Source organism: Elephantulus edwardii, unplaced genomic scaffold (genome assembly GCF_000299155.1).
Source record: "Elephantulus edwardii isolate Elephantulus edwardi_28Jun2011 unplaced genomic scaffold, EleEdw1.0 scaffold00260, whole genome shotgun sequence".
Lineage (NCBI taxonomy): Eukaryota > Metazoa > Chordata > Mammalia > Macroscelidea > Macroscelididae > Elephantulus > Elephantulus edwardii.
The window spans coordinates 1,145,763-1,160,827 of NW_006400010.1; positions in this window are offsets into that span (position 1 = coordinate 1,145,763).

Genomic DNA, 15,065 nt, shown 5'->3' on the forward strand with positions numbered 1-15,065 from the left:
CAATGAAAGAATTTTCCTTTTCAAAGAGAAGAGCAAACTGGGGGTGAAGGGTGGGCAGGGAGAAAAGTGCAACAGTGGAAATCCAAAGTCTCTGTAAACTTTCATTAAAGTTAATAATAATAATAATAATTTTAAAAAGTCACTGTCTGGGCAGGAAAACTCTCCTTCCATCTTCTTGGTGTTCTGACCCTCCTCCCCTCTTTAGTTAATGCTGAAGGCAATTCATGTACTAATTAGAAACTGCTTATCCACTCATCTTAATTAAATTGCAAAATGCCTCTACAACAATAGTATCTTTGTATCATGTATCACTGAATGATTTAATGGTGTCTTTTATATTACAGAACTGTCATTAGCCCCTTAAAAATCTCTCATTGAAAACCAAACTGGAGGCTTGGATATGGAGGAAAATGTGCAACAGTGAATGAGTGGAAATCCAAGTTTTCTGTAAACTTCGGTTAAAATATAAATTAAAAAAATTTAATAATTGAAAAGGAAATAAAGGAAATTGTGGCTAACACTGACAAGAATAGGAATAGCAGAACACCAGGCTATGTTCCTGGAAACCTTTGCCTAGACCAGAAAGCTGTTATGCAAATACGGCAAGGGAACATTGCATGCTTCAAAATCAAGGAGGAAGTGCATCAGGGATGTATCTTCTCTCCATACCTTTTTAATCTATGTGAGAAACAGATCATTTAGAAGGCTGGACTTCATGAAGAAGAATGTAGCATGAGGATTTGGGGAAGATTCTTCAACAACTTGTGTTATGCAGATGACAAAACCTTGTTTGCCAAATCTGAAATGGAGCATTTTCAGCAGAAGGTTAGGACTGCAATCTTCAATATGGGTTATGTTCAACATCAAGAAAACAAAGATTCTCTCCACTGGGCCAATTGGCAGCATCATGATAGATGGAGAAAAGCTTGAGGTTGTTAACAATTTCATCTTGCTTGAATTCACAATCAACACTCTTGGCACCAGCAGTCAGGAAATCAAAAGATGAATTGTTTCAGGAAAATCTACTCAGGGACCTCTCCAGAGTTTTAAAGAGCAACAATGTCAGTCTAGAGGCTAAGGTGTACCTTATCCAGACCAGAGCTGAATGATGACTAAAGATGATAGAAGAATAATTGATCCCTTTGTGTTGTGGTGCTGGAAAAGAGATTTGAACATACCATGGACTACCACGAGAACAAAAGTTTGTCCTGGAAAAAGCAAACTCAGGCTGCTCCTTGGAGGCAAAGATTTTTAAATTTGGTCTCACACACACACTTTGGGCATATTGCCAGGAGGGGACCAGTCGTTGGAGAAGGACATCATGCTTGGGAGGGTAGAAAATTAGCACAAGAGAGGAAGATCCTGGGTTAGATGGAGTGATGCAATCACTGTGGCAATGGGGGCAGATGTGTCAAGGATGGTGATATTGGTTTAGATCAGGGTGTAGAGCTATGTTGTTCATAGTGTCATTAAGAGTCAAGTTGACTGGATGGCAAACAACAACAACTTCTATTTGGGGTTTGCTCAGCTTCTAAGGTGTGTATTTTCTCATTTTTCATGATACCTGGAAAGTTTTCTTCACAATTTTTTGTGTCCTTACCCTCACCCCCTTCTTTTTTTCTGATATTCTACTTATGTGCCTATTGTTCCTCTTCATGATGTCCCTCACTATTGTTAGGGAGTACTGGTCTGCTTTTTGCTCTAGCAGATCATTGCTGAGAGCTTTACCTTCTGTTTTGCTGATTCCATTTTCTATCTCTTCAGTTCTGTTCTTCCAATATGTTGGTAGCTTCTGAGATGTTGGTCTTAATATGTGCTGTTGATTTGACTATGATTCATAATAATCCCATGAACAATATCTCTGAAATTTGCCCTAACCTGTAATAATCTCACCTTCTCCAACATATATGACTCTATTGCCACAGGCACTATGTCAATCAATCTCGTCCATGATCTTCTCTTGTGATGATTTTCTACCCTTCCAAGTATGATGTCCTTCTTCAAGTACTGATACCTCTTGGCAACATGCCTATAGTAGGTGATACTGAATTTTAAAACTTTTGCCTTCAAGGAGAAACCAGGTTCCATCCTCTCCAGAGCAGGCCTGCTTGTTCTCTTGGCAATCCGTGGTATGCTTAGTACTCCCCTCTAGCACCACAACTCAAAGACATAGATTCTTCTTCTATGTTCTCCTTAGTTATAGTCCAGCTTTCAGATGCATAACAAGTAATTGAGAAGACCATGTCTTGGATCAGGCTCACTTTAGTCTTTAGACTGACATTGTTGCTCTTTAACATTCTGGTTAAGTCTTGGACAGCAGGTTTTCCCAATGGAGCTTGTCTTTTGATTCTGTAATGCTGATGCCAAGGGTGTTTATTTTGAATCTGAGCAAGATGAAATTACTAACAATTTCAATTGTTTCTCCATCTATCATAATTCTGCTTATTGGCCTGGGGGTTCCTAAAATTCTTCAACTTTTTTTTCCCCACTTAGTAGAAATACTTGATCATTTTTCTTTTGAATATGTGCCAGTAAATTCAATCAGATTTTCTACTTACAGGAGAGGAGATCTATTGATTCTGTGTTTTGATCAGTTTTTATGGATGATATTTTGCTTTGGTTTTGTGTGGGGTTTGAGGAAGTCTGCTTCTTCTGTGTCATTGCTGTGATAGAGTATTTCTTGCCTACAATCCTCACAGGTACTGGGTCTGATGACCTACTTTGGCCCTGGAACTCTCTGCTCCAGTAGATGGGAGGGCAACTTACCCTGCCTAAAGTCCTGGAAGGCAACTCACCCTGCCTAAAGTCTTGGAACTGATGGGAAGATTTGCCTTTATAGGATTTTTATTCCAGGCTTAATTTTTTAATTCTTTTCTTACCTTCTTTTTCATTCCTCTCTGAGTCCTCTGTATTTTAGAGTGTGAAATAACAGACCTTGACTCATCTAATACTCTTTTCTAAGCTCAATATGAGGAAAAAGGAAGGATGTGGTAGAACCTCAGCTCCTATTTCTGCACTTGCTCTATGTTCTCTCTTCTGGGGCATTAGGGATCTGCCACTGGCTTGCTTATTTCACATATATGGAGAGACAGCCAGATTCAGACCCTTCAGAGTATCACTCTGGAGCTACAACCTAAACAGAATTGCTTTTGCCAGGGTTTTTAACTGAGCTTGGGAAAGAACCAAGCGAAGAATAAACAAGATCTCTAAGGACTTTGCAGAAATAACCTAGCTTTGGGCCCACCAAAGTACTCTGTACTCTAGATGCCATCCAGAGTGAAGTGCTTGTCTGGAGAGCTGCTTGATTTCATTGAGATGGTCCAGTGACCTGAATGTGGACCCAAGTCAGAGACCTCAATCTGTGCACAATCCTGACCTGGATTTTCTGAATAATCTGGAGAAACACAGGCAGCTTCTTTATGGCTTCATTTCTCTGCTTGCCAAACAGGATGGGAACACTTACAAACTGTCCCTTCTAGGCTTCTGTGTGTGTGTGTGTGTGAGACATCTAGGCATGTCTTCCCTTCCAAGCATCCAGGGAAAGTGTTGCTCTCTTTTCATGTCCTACCTTGTTTTTGTGGTTTGGTTTTTTTTCTCTCAGCTGCTCAATTATCTAAGAATTGATATTCTACTAAGCCTTCCCCAAAGAACTCTGGTGGTGAAATGATTAATTATTTTGTTGTTACTTGAAAACTATATGGTTTTAACCTATTAGCTTCCCTGTGAGAGAAAAGACCTGGTCATCTTCTTCTGTAAAGACTGCTCTTAGGTGCCATTGAGTTGACCAAGACTCAGCAGTCCTCCATATGTAGAAGAGGCAAGAATGATGAGTCATTGTCTTCTCAAGTCATGGTCTTCTCAATTGCTCTTTGGAGGCAAGAATGATGAGGCTTCACATCACATACTTTGGACAGGTTGCTAGGAGGGCGTATTCTTTGGAAAGGGACATGATGTTTGCAAGGGTGGAGGGTTGGCAAAGGAGAGGAAGATTCACGTACAGGTGGATTATCATGGTGACTGCCACAATGGGCTCTTGTGTGTCAGAAAGTGTGAAGATGGCACAAGATAGGGCAGAATTCAGATCTGTTGTTTATAGGGCCACTATGAGTTATACTAGACTCAATAGCACCCAACAACAACAAGAAGATTGCAATCCTACGGACAAGTGATATGAATCTTGCCCTACCCTATACCATGTTCATAATCTTTGATATGGTCAAACCCATTGTTACAATCACTGTGTCAAACTATCTAAACCATCTTGCCAAAGACTTTCCTTTCTTTCCCTGATCCTCCATTTTTCCCAGGGGAGCTCTGATGGCCTAGTGTTAAGAAGCTGCATTCTAATCCCTAAGGCATATGGTTCAAATCTACCAGCTGCTCTTCAGGAGGATAAGCAATCCCCTATCGTATGATTTATTGCCTCTGAAAACCTACTGGAGGGTCAGGTATGAGTCTGTTCAGACTTGAAGGTGTATAACAATTACCACCTTTCCCAGCATGATGACTTTTTCCATGGAATAGACCCTCCTGATAACATGTCCAACTATGTGAGACCAAGTTCCATCATCTACTTCCTCCAAGACAGACTTGTTTGTTTTGACAGTCAAGGAAACCCTATGAGGCTTTTCTGCTTTGTTCCGTATTGTCACTAAGTTAGAACTGAGGGCCCACAACAACAATAATTGTCCCCTTACTCAGGTCATCCTCCAACTGAGACGCTGTAGTTTTTTTCTGTCCATTGCCTGATTGGAGACAATGTGATATTTACAGGAGACTCAGCTTTTGTAGAGTGGCTATTCTTTAGGGGAAAAGGCACAATTGTGGGGCAATAACTATTTTGGAGAAGAGATTATAGCCTCTGCATATAATAATGAGTTAATTTAAAAAATCTGTTTCTATCCAAGTAAATTTTGACTCATTGTGACCCTCTATCAGACTCTGGTGGATTTGGACCACTGCCTTTTTTTGGGGGGGTTGGTGATATGTAATACAGTATTCTGCCAGAGTGCCTTAAAGGCTTAGCTATTACTGTTATGTACTGTACAGTCAAATCTATTCATAGCTTACCCTCCAGCAGACTTTCAGAGGCAGTAAATCACATGGTAGGAGATTACACAATTTTCTCCCTTAAAGCAGATGGTGGATTTGAAAGGCTTACTAGTAAAGGGTTAAAATGTTTTCAGGAGACCTAGCTTTTGTTGAGTAGCTGTTCTTTAGGGACAAAGACACAACTGTAGGCAGTTAAGATTGGGCAAAAATATTTCGGCTTTACCTTAGTTTTAGCTACATTCCAAGCTGAAGCCCTTCCCTGCTTGACTTTGTGGTTTATAGTTAAAGGTTAACTTCAATATTAATTTATTTTCCCTAAAACAGTCAGGACCCCTTAGTAGCAGCCTTGAGAGGGTAGTTAAAACTAGTTACCATGACCTAGGCACAACCATACCCAGATGTCACCATCACCTAGGGATGCCATCATCATCTGGACTACCTCAGGAAAATGAAGGTGTAATCAATGACCTTTCCTGATAAAAACCTTTGCCTAGCCTCCAGGTGAAGAGACACTTGGGAAGCTCCTATCTCCTGTCCCCTATATACATACTCATATATAATAAAGCTCTTGCTTACCATCTGGTAACTATTTCTGAGATTGGCTTTCAGTAGGTGGTAATTGACCCTTGGTTGTACAGTAATAAGACTGACTGGCACAGGGATGCCCTACTAGTTTCACACACTGAATTCTATCCTGAGACTTTGGTCTCAGTTATACTATCTAAGGACAGGAAGAGCTAAGGATTGTATCGCATTTGTAATCACAACCATAGCACACGCTCTGTGTCAAACCCTGGTCTAAGTACTTCCTTCTAGGTACCAGTTTGTGGATTTAAAAGTCCAGCTTTTGAGCCAGCAGCTATTTGTGCATACACACACACACACACACACACACACACACACACGTGGACTCCTTGTCAGCGAGTCATAACAGACTTCATAGCTGACCCTCAAGTATGTGAGCCTGTAAATCGCAGGAGGAGATTGCCCATCTTTCTCCCATGGAGCCACTGGTGGATTGGAACCACTGGAGAGCACAGCCTTTGAACTAGCAGCACAACTTCCTAGGGGCTCACAGACATAGAAGGTGCCCAAAAGGCTGGATGAGTGATCGAGCACGTTTCCTTCCTAACGTCAGGGAAGCGTGGGGAAGACGAGTCTCTTGGGCAATGCTGACTTGTAGTGTGACCCAAGGAGCCTGAAGAGGCTCCCGGAGGGCTGGGCAGGCAGCAGGAAGGCGGTGACAGGGCCACCAGAACTTCGGCACTGCACGCAGGAATAGGTCTAGGGGCAGGAGCGGAGAGAGGAGGACAGCCATGCCCCCAGGCGGGAGAGCGTGGTCAACAGCCACCCTGCGAGGTAAAGGGAAGAACACTTTTTAACCTGGAGCAAAGACTCTGAGAACGCAAAAGAAAGAGGGGAGGGAGACGTCCACTTGAGGGGGAAAGGGGTGGAGAAAGAGGAGGAAGAAGTGGGAGGAGGGAGGGCGACCGGAGTGCGACAGACACGCTTAAAAAGAGGGTGGGAGAGGGAGGGACGACTGCCAGCAGGCAGGCGGAGAAGAGGCGCCCAGCGAAGGAAGCATTGAAAATCCCCACCAGGAGGAGAGCACCAGGTAAGAGGAGACGCGAATTTTAAGGGATAAAATGACAAGTTACTGCGAAGCAGCCTCAAATTCCAGACTAGATGAAACCAAACTCCTCCGTACCTGTAAGTTTATGCGCTTCCCTTCTCACTATTCCACTGTGAGACTGGGGTTTGGATGTACCCAAGAGGACAGAGTGGAGAATCAGATCGCTTATTGACTTACAAGGAGCTGCAGAAACGTGAGTGGAAGGCCTTCCATGGACGGCAGCTTCTTTCAGAGTTGCAGCTTCTGAAGGCATCTTAGAACCAGGTCTTTGGTCCACTTCCAAACATTTCTATTGAGATGGAATTGGCCCTTTAAACAACGAACACCAGCATTGTTTTATGATGCTTCTTCTAGGTAGGGATTTTTTTTTTTTAAAAAAAAAAACTTTCTGAAGAATCTAGGGGAGAATTTTTATTTTTCCCTCCCTCTCCCCCTAAGGCATGTGGGGCGGTTTAAAAATATTCCTCGCTTAGTTTCCTGCAGTATCATGTCCCCCTGTGCCATTGCTGCTGGTGAGAAATCAGCTTGTGAGTCTGTCAGAGGACAGCGGCTGGTGAGAGGCCGGCAGGAAGCTGGAAGAGGGCCCTGCTGCAGTGCTGGCCCCTCTTAGAACAGAGTGAAGCAGAGGACAGCAGAGAGAAAGAGACCTCTGCCATTCCTTGGGGCCTTTTCTGAACACATGGCTAAAGCACCCAGACTCAGGCGCCAGGAAACTTGGGTGCTGGTCCACTGAGTTACCTATGTTGCCTTGGACTGGACACTTCACTCTCCTGGGCTTCAGTTTCCTCATCTGTTAAAGGAGGATGTTGAAGTAAAATGACTCCTCTGCAACGCAAAATCTCAAACCAAACAAATCAAAACACCCCAAATCAAATCAGTAGCTACCGAGTTCATTCCAGCTCATGGCTCTCCTGTGTGACAGGGCAGAACTGTTCCTTTAATGCTTTCTTGCTGTAATCTTCATGGCAGCCGATTGCCAGAACTTTCTTCTGTGGTACTACCACTCAGTGGGTTCAAACCACCAACTGTCAGTCTAGAAACTGAACGTGCACCACTTGTGAATGTGGGCCACTCCATGTAGAAACTAAAAGACATTTGACCCCATGGTCTGACATACCTGCTATGCCTGATTCAATTTTCCCTTTATCACCTTTCCCAGTATCTTTTAGAGAAAGATAGGCAATCCCCTCCTGCGTGATTGACAGTCTCTGAAAACCTGCCAGAAGGTCAGCTCTGAGTTGATTCCCACTCCATGGTAATGATGAGTATCCTCAACAATGTGTGAAGATCTAGTTCTCACTCTTCAGCACATCACTCAGGTGACTGTTTCCTGAATCAGGCTCTGACCAGAGAGATCTGACTGGACTGAGCAAAGGAAGGACCATGTAGAGAGTAATAGTCTGTGAGCCGGGGGACCTAGGAGAAATCCAGAAAAACTGAACGTAGAAGCAGCAAGGCCTGTGTGTGGAGGTAGGACGTCTCTGTCTGTCTGAGGAGGCGTAGGCTCACTACTGGGGACACGAGCTGATACTTAAAGCCAGACTTTCACGTCAGCAGGCCAGTGACCTCCAACTCCCACCCACGGCCTGGAATCACTGCCCAGCTCAGACCCTGATTCATTATTCTCTAGAGACACCTCTGAACGTTCTACCTTCTGTCTGGGCTCCTGAGGGTGGCAGAGTTGTTTGGAGACTGCTGCCCTGGCAGCTGCCAGCGAGGAGCTCTGCTGGCTACAGCATGGCTGGCAGAGCACCCTGGAGGCCTCTTCCTCATCCAGACACACAAAGTTCTTGTTGCCCTGCTTGACACGCTGCCTTGGGAAACTAGCCATTGTTCTTATCTGCCACACTCCCGCTCTTCTCCCTTCCACAAAATATACTGACCTAAAAGCTCTAAGCCTTTGGAGCCGTAAGAGAAGAGGCTCTTGGATTGCCAGGTAGTCTCGTCCTGTGACTAGTAAGGAGAACAAGGTTTAGAAAATTCAAGTGACTCGAAAACTTCAGCCAGGGAGACTTGGGTGGGAGAATGTGCCCCTCTGTTTGCACTGCTCACTCTGCTCTTCATGTGCTCTGGTGACGGAGGGTGCTACATGCTGCACTACTAACTGAAAAGCTGGTGATTTGAACCCACTATCCATTCCTTGGGAGAAAGATGGCACGATAGAGGATCGCCATGAGACAGAGTGAGTGATGCCTTGGAAACCCCGTCATTGGTTACCTTTTCCTGGCCTCCTTCCCCCAAGTCTCCCTGCTCCTTCTCTTTGAGCATCTTTGCAATTTCGTTTTCTATTAGTGACTCCCCACTTGTCCACCTGTTCCTCATCTCAACCCTACATCTTGATATGGTGGGGAAGGAGTGCTCTGAACTCCTTGACATAAGGATTTACATTGTGATTTTTTTTATCTACGTCCCTGTTGAGTCCAGAATGTCTGAGACTGGGAGCCTGGAACTGCATGCTAAATATGGGTGCAGGATTCAAATGAACCTGACGTTTCAAGTCTCTGCCTTTCCTGGAGCCCAAAGCACTTCAAACTATGGACTCTCAGAGCTAGAACAGACTTGAAGACTAGTTGAAGTAGACAGAAGACTGTCCACCCCTTATTAATTAGGGACAGAAACTATCTCAGAGCAGAGAGGTGATTTCTCAGTATCACCTCTCAACAGGGACAGAGTTATAATCTTCTCTCCAGGACATGGTTTCTTAGCCAGTGTGCTTTCTACAATGTGTTCAGTTCTCTGAGCTCTGGATCAGACTCACATAAACATTTGTGGGTATAAATGGGGTGAAAAATAATAGAACTCTCTCCTTTCCCTTGAGGTGTCATCTGGTCCCACTTTCTGTCTTGCTCCTCTGTATGTGCCATCATCGCCAGCCGTAGCTGGGCTGAGCTTGGATCAGAGGGCCTGAGGAGCCTGAGGGAAAAGGGTAACATTTTTTCATCCCTTGAAAATGCCTTCAGGAATCACAGTCACCCCACAAGTCCCTCAGCCCTGAAGGAGTTGGTCAGTCCTTCTATGAGAGGCTGAAGAGGGTCTTCTCTCTATATGAGAGAGTGTGTTTGTGTCTTGAAGAAATTCTGGGGCTGTTGAGTCTGTTGGACTCTTGGTTACCCAAACATTACAAAGCAGAATTGCTCCATAGGGTTTTCTCAGTGGTAAACCTTTAACAGAAGCAGTTCTCTAGGGTTTTCTGTCTGTTTCTCTCACCAACCTTTAGGTTAGTAGCTGATCACAATGTCATCAAAACTCCCAGTGGCTTCTTTGGCCCCAGAGGCATGCTCTTCAGGCTACAGAGCAGCCCCAGCAGAGATGGATGGTACAGGTGCCCACCCCAGGAGCTGCTGGAAGCATAAGCCAGGAAGGACCCTGGGCTCAAGCAGCCAGCAGGACTGCCACCCTGTAACCTGGATTGTTGGATACTGACCCTACCTCTGTTGTTGTTGTGGACCATTGAGTTGGTCCATAGCTGACCCTCTCGCGGGTTTTCAGAGGCAGTTAATAGCACAGGAGGAGATTGTTCATCCTTTTCCCTTGGAGTAGCTGGTGGAATTGAACTGTGTGCTTTCAACCTCACCTCTAGCAATAGACAATTTAAACAGAGCTGGGAGCCTCTCTGTGTGGCCCTGTCACAACAGGAACCAGAAACCCTGCATCCCTCAGGGCCAGGGAGACTCAAGGCCCAGGCTCTACCTGTCGTCCTGAGGAAGGCGCCTTCCACCAAGGATCCCACAGCTCTCTGTAGGGTCTAACTCCCACAAGGCCCTTTCTTAGGCTTAGCCGGTAAAAGGGAGAGATGCTAATTTTCCCAGGAAGCCTCAGGGCTCTGAGAAAGGAAGCTGACTTCCTCTCTATTGTCAGAAGCTGGTTTTGCTGAATGACAACTTGATGCCACTTTATAAATCAATTGTTTCTGACACAATAGTAAGTAATGGGCAAGAAATGTCAGCAATCCACCCAACTTTGTAAGAAAAGGAGAGAAGATCTCAGAATCACAGAAATTATAGTTAAATAGCACAAACTAGACTTAATCTACCTTGGCAGACTCACGATACAGACTTCAGGAGATAGCAGATGCAGTAGTTTGGGGATCAGGATGCTTCTTCCCTCCAAATCAACGTATTTCTCTTCTAAGTGGTGGCAAGCCAGCTTCTGATGTACCTTTGTCCTATTGGATTGGTAGCCAGAGCTCAGATGTGCTTCAGCAGCCCTGAAGGAAAGCATGGCTTTCATAAGGTGCACTCATGTGGAGCTCAACCCCAGACTCTCTTTAATCTGGGCTTGAATTAAAGAAATATTAGGAGGCACAAGAATGAGAGGGCTCCTATTTGAGTAGAGCCTTTGTACTTCTCCATCCCTACCCTAGAGGGTCTTGATGTCTAGTGGAACAGGTAGGTAATTTACAGCTAAGTTGATATCCTTCTTGTTATCTACATTCCCCTACCTCCCCTAGTGCCACATGAGGGTCCTTGCCATCTCGTCTAACCAACCTGCTGCAATGTCACTTATCCATCAAGTTGTCTGGATGGATAGTGTTTATAAGACTTTTTCACTAGAAAATACTAGAAAAGAAAGGGACAAATTAATGTTATTGAGTTCTCCTGTGGGACCAGTCCTTGGAGAGGGACATCATGCTTGGGAGGGTGGAGAGACCATGCAAGACAGGAAGACCCTGGATGAGGTGAATTGATTCAGTGACTGGGGTAATGGCGGTAGGTGTGTCAGAGACAATAAGGTTGGAACAGGATAGAGAGCAGCATTAAGGGCTTTTGTACATAGGGTCGCTATGAGTCACAGGTGACTCAATGGCACATAACAATAAACAGCAATGTGCCAAATGTTTTTTTCAGTACTTCTAAATACTCATGGTTTTTCCCATTGTTGTATGTAAATTATTGTTGGAAATGTTGTTGTGTACCATTAAGTCAGAAATTACTTATAGCTGACCTTCCAGCAGGTTTTCAGAGACGGTAAATTGCCCAGAAGAAGACTGCCCGTCTTTCTCCTGTGGAGTAGCTGGGAGATTTGAACCATGAGCCTTTGTGTTGGATAACTCCTTACTTCTAATCCACCAGAGGAAACCAATTCAACAATTTCTATATACAATTCATGAATGTTGATGGCATCCTCTAGGTTGAGCGACAGTTCTCTTTCTCCTTTGCCTAATTGTTTCTCCCTCTTAACACAGGCTCACTGCCCCCCAAACATTCTGTCTAGATTTTCAAGTTGCTTTTGTCAGCTTGATCCTATGTGCCTAGTTCTTCAAACTAGTACAACTCTCAAGGCAGACATTATTTACTAATTAAGAGAAACTATATTTTTTAAAGATCTAATATTTATTGTAATGGTTGTTAAATTCTTTTTAAAAAATTTTTTATTAATATTTTAACAAAAGTTTACAGAAAACTTGGATTTCTATTCATTCATTGTTGCACATTTTCCTCTTTACTGTGGTTAAGGCCATGCAGCTACTAATCAAAAGGTCGTCAGTTCAAACCCACCAGAGACTCTTCATGGGGTGGGGGGGATGTCATTCTGCCTTCTCCTGTGAAAATTTACAGCTTTGGAAACTCTCTGAGACAGTTCTTTTGTTTTTGTTTTTTTTTAATTTATTTTATTATTTTTGTGTGCGTATACTGTCAAATCAGATCTGACTGGTACAGGAGAAGATTGTCCCTCCTTTCCCGGCAGAGCATCTGGTGGATTCGAACCATGAGCCTCTGGGTTGGTAGTTTCTTTTTTTTTTTTTTAAATTTTCTGAGACAGTTCTGTTGTATCCTACAAGGCTGCTATCAACTCAATGCAGTGAGTTTGGGGCATGGTATTGTTACCTGATTTAAAGAAGACATTGGGGGTTATTTTTGGTTTAGGATCAAATAGTATTCAGGTAGTAGTTTCAGGAGTCTGACCAGTTTCAATGGTTTGAGAAAGTTTGGATTCCATGGGAATTTGAAATTCTATTCCTTGTTTGGTCAAGATTCTTTCACAGAATTGTTAATCAAATGTGCAGTAACGGTAGCCAGGCACCATCCAGTTCTTCTGGTCTCTTGCAAAGAAAGTAACTCTTCACTGAGTCAGTTAGCATTCCATTTTCTCCAATTTCTGACTCATCATCTCTTTTCTCTGTTGCTCCAGACAAATAGAGAGCAAGTGCTGTACTTGGATGGCTGCTTGCAAGCTTTAAAGACTCCAGGAGAAGGGAGGAAAATGTGTAACCATGAATGAACGAAAATCCAGCTTTTCTGTAAACTTTCATTACAATCATAATTTTAAAAAGGGGTGGGAGAAAGTTTAGATTTCTTTTTAAAAAATAAAGACTCCAGGTATAGAATGAACTAAGAGGCAGAACTGTAGCACTGAAAAACAGTGTAGGTCAGTTCCCTGGGATGTCTTGTGAAACCATAACTCTAACCCTCCAAATCAAGACACCAAATCCTCTGAGGTGTGTGTTGTACATTAGCAGCCTCAGAAGCTTTTTTATATGTGATACATATCACATTTGCCAATTCAGCTTTTCACAGGTTTCTAAACTGAATGATATCAGTTATACCAGTTGGCTGTGCAACAATTGCCCTTAAATAATGCCAATTATTTATCACCATAATTAGATATTCTTATTTCCCTCTCCCTCTCTCCCAGCCTTGAATCAACAAATTCTTTTATCTCCATGAGTCAACTTCTCATTTACAGATGAGGAAAACCCTGAGAGGTTAAGGGACTAGGGCTCCTAACTGGAGCGTGATGGAGGCAGGATTCTAATCCCACTGTTCCTTAGGAACCATGAGTCTCACCACCTAATTATTTCTGTTTTGCTGCTCTTGTTCCAACTTGAATCAGTGGAACACCAGAGCCTTCTGTTTGGCCAGCTGAGAACCTGGCAGTAGACACTGCTGCAGCTAAGAGTACTCACTGGCTAAAAAAGGAAATAACTTTCTATGTGTGAATTCTGGCCAAATGGTGGCAGATGCTGAAGAGTCTGGGAATCCTGACCACTATGGACTGAAGTCCCCGATATAATCATTAATTCTAAGAACAGCATATGCAAGAGACAGCCAGCCAATAAGTCAGAGGCTAAAAGGGAAAGCCCTGGGCCTCATAGGGAGCTGGGGAAAGCCCTGTGAGGGGAAAAAATAGAGACTGAAGTTGTAGTAGTCCCAGCATTGTTACCAGCAGTGAGACCTTGGTTCTCTTTGATATAATATTATTTTTCCCTTTTCAGAAACATGGAGACAATATGGGCTTTGTTGTCAGGCAAGACCAAGTTCAAGTCCTTTCTGCATTGTATGCATTTGTTCATACACTTCTGAACCTCAGTTTTCTTATCTGTCAATTGGGATAATACTACTTTCTCTCAAGCTTCATCTGACATTCTTTGGACATACTGCAAGGCAGGATCAGGTCTTGGAGAGGGATGGCATTCTTGGGAGGATGGAGGGACAGCACAGAAGAGGAAGACCCTCTATGAGGTGGATTGATTCAGTGACTGGGGTAATGGGGGTAGGTGTGTCAGAAACAATGAGATTGGTACAGGATAGAGCATGGTTTAGAGCTGTTGCACATAGAGTCACTATGAGTCACAGGTAATGGCATGTAAAAACAACAACAACAACAACAGGGTTAATGTAAAAGAAAACACAGTAGTAGTTTTTACATGTGCAAAAATGTTTAACTTCATGGTATCTGTTCTTTTTATTACTTAACTTCCCCAGATTCTAATTTTAATCTTGCATTAAACATAAAGGGCTGAGATTGATTAATTTCTAAGTTCCTTTCAACTCTCTAGTATTCTATCTTATCGCTAATAAGATATTAGAAAGAATAAGTAAAAGTGGATCATTATATGTTGTTGTTAGGTGCCATCAAGTTGGTTTCAACTCCAAGCAACATTGTGCATGAGGGAACAATCTGGTCCTGTGCTGCCCTTACCAGTCATTACCAGTTTTTAACTCATTGTTGCAGCTGTTTTCTACCGTTTTGTTGACCTTTTGCTTTGCAAAGAATGATATCTTTCTTTGGGGACTGGTCCTAATCACTTTTTCAAAGTACTTGAGATGAAAATCAAATCATCTTTTCTTTTAAGGAACATTCTGGCTTGCAAGACAGATTTGTTCCTCCTTCTGGCATCCTATGGCATAATCACTATTCTTTGCCAACACTATCATTCCAATGCATCAGTTATTCTTGAGTCTTCCTTATTCGTTGTCCAGCTTTCACCTATGTAAGAAGCAATTGAAAATACCACGGCTTTTATCAGATGCACCTTAGTCCTCAAAATGACATCCTTTCTTTTTAGCACTTTAAACATGTCCTTGGCAGCAGATTTGTCCCATGCAATATGTTGCTTGATTTCTTGACTGCTGCTTCTACAGAGGCTTTTTATTTT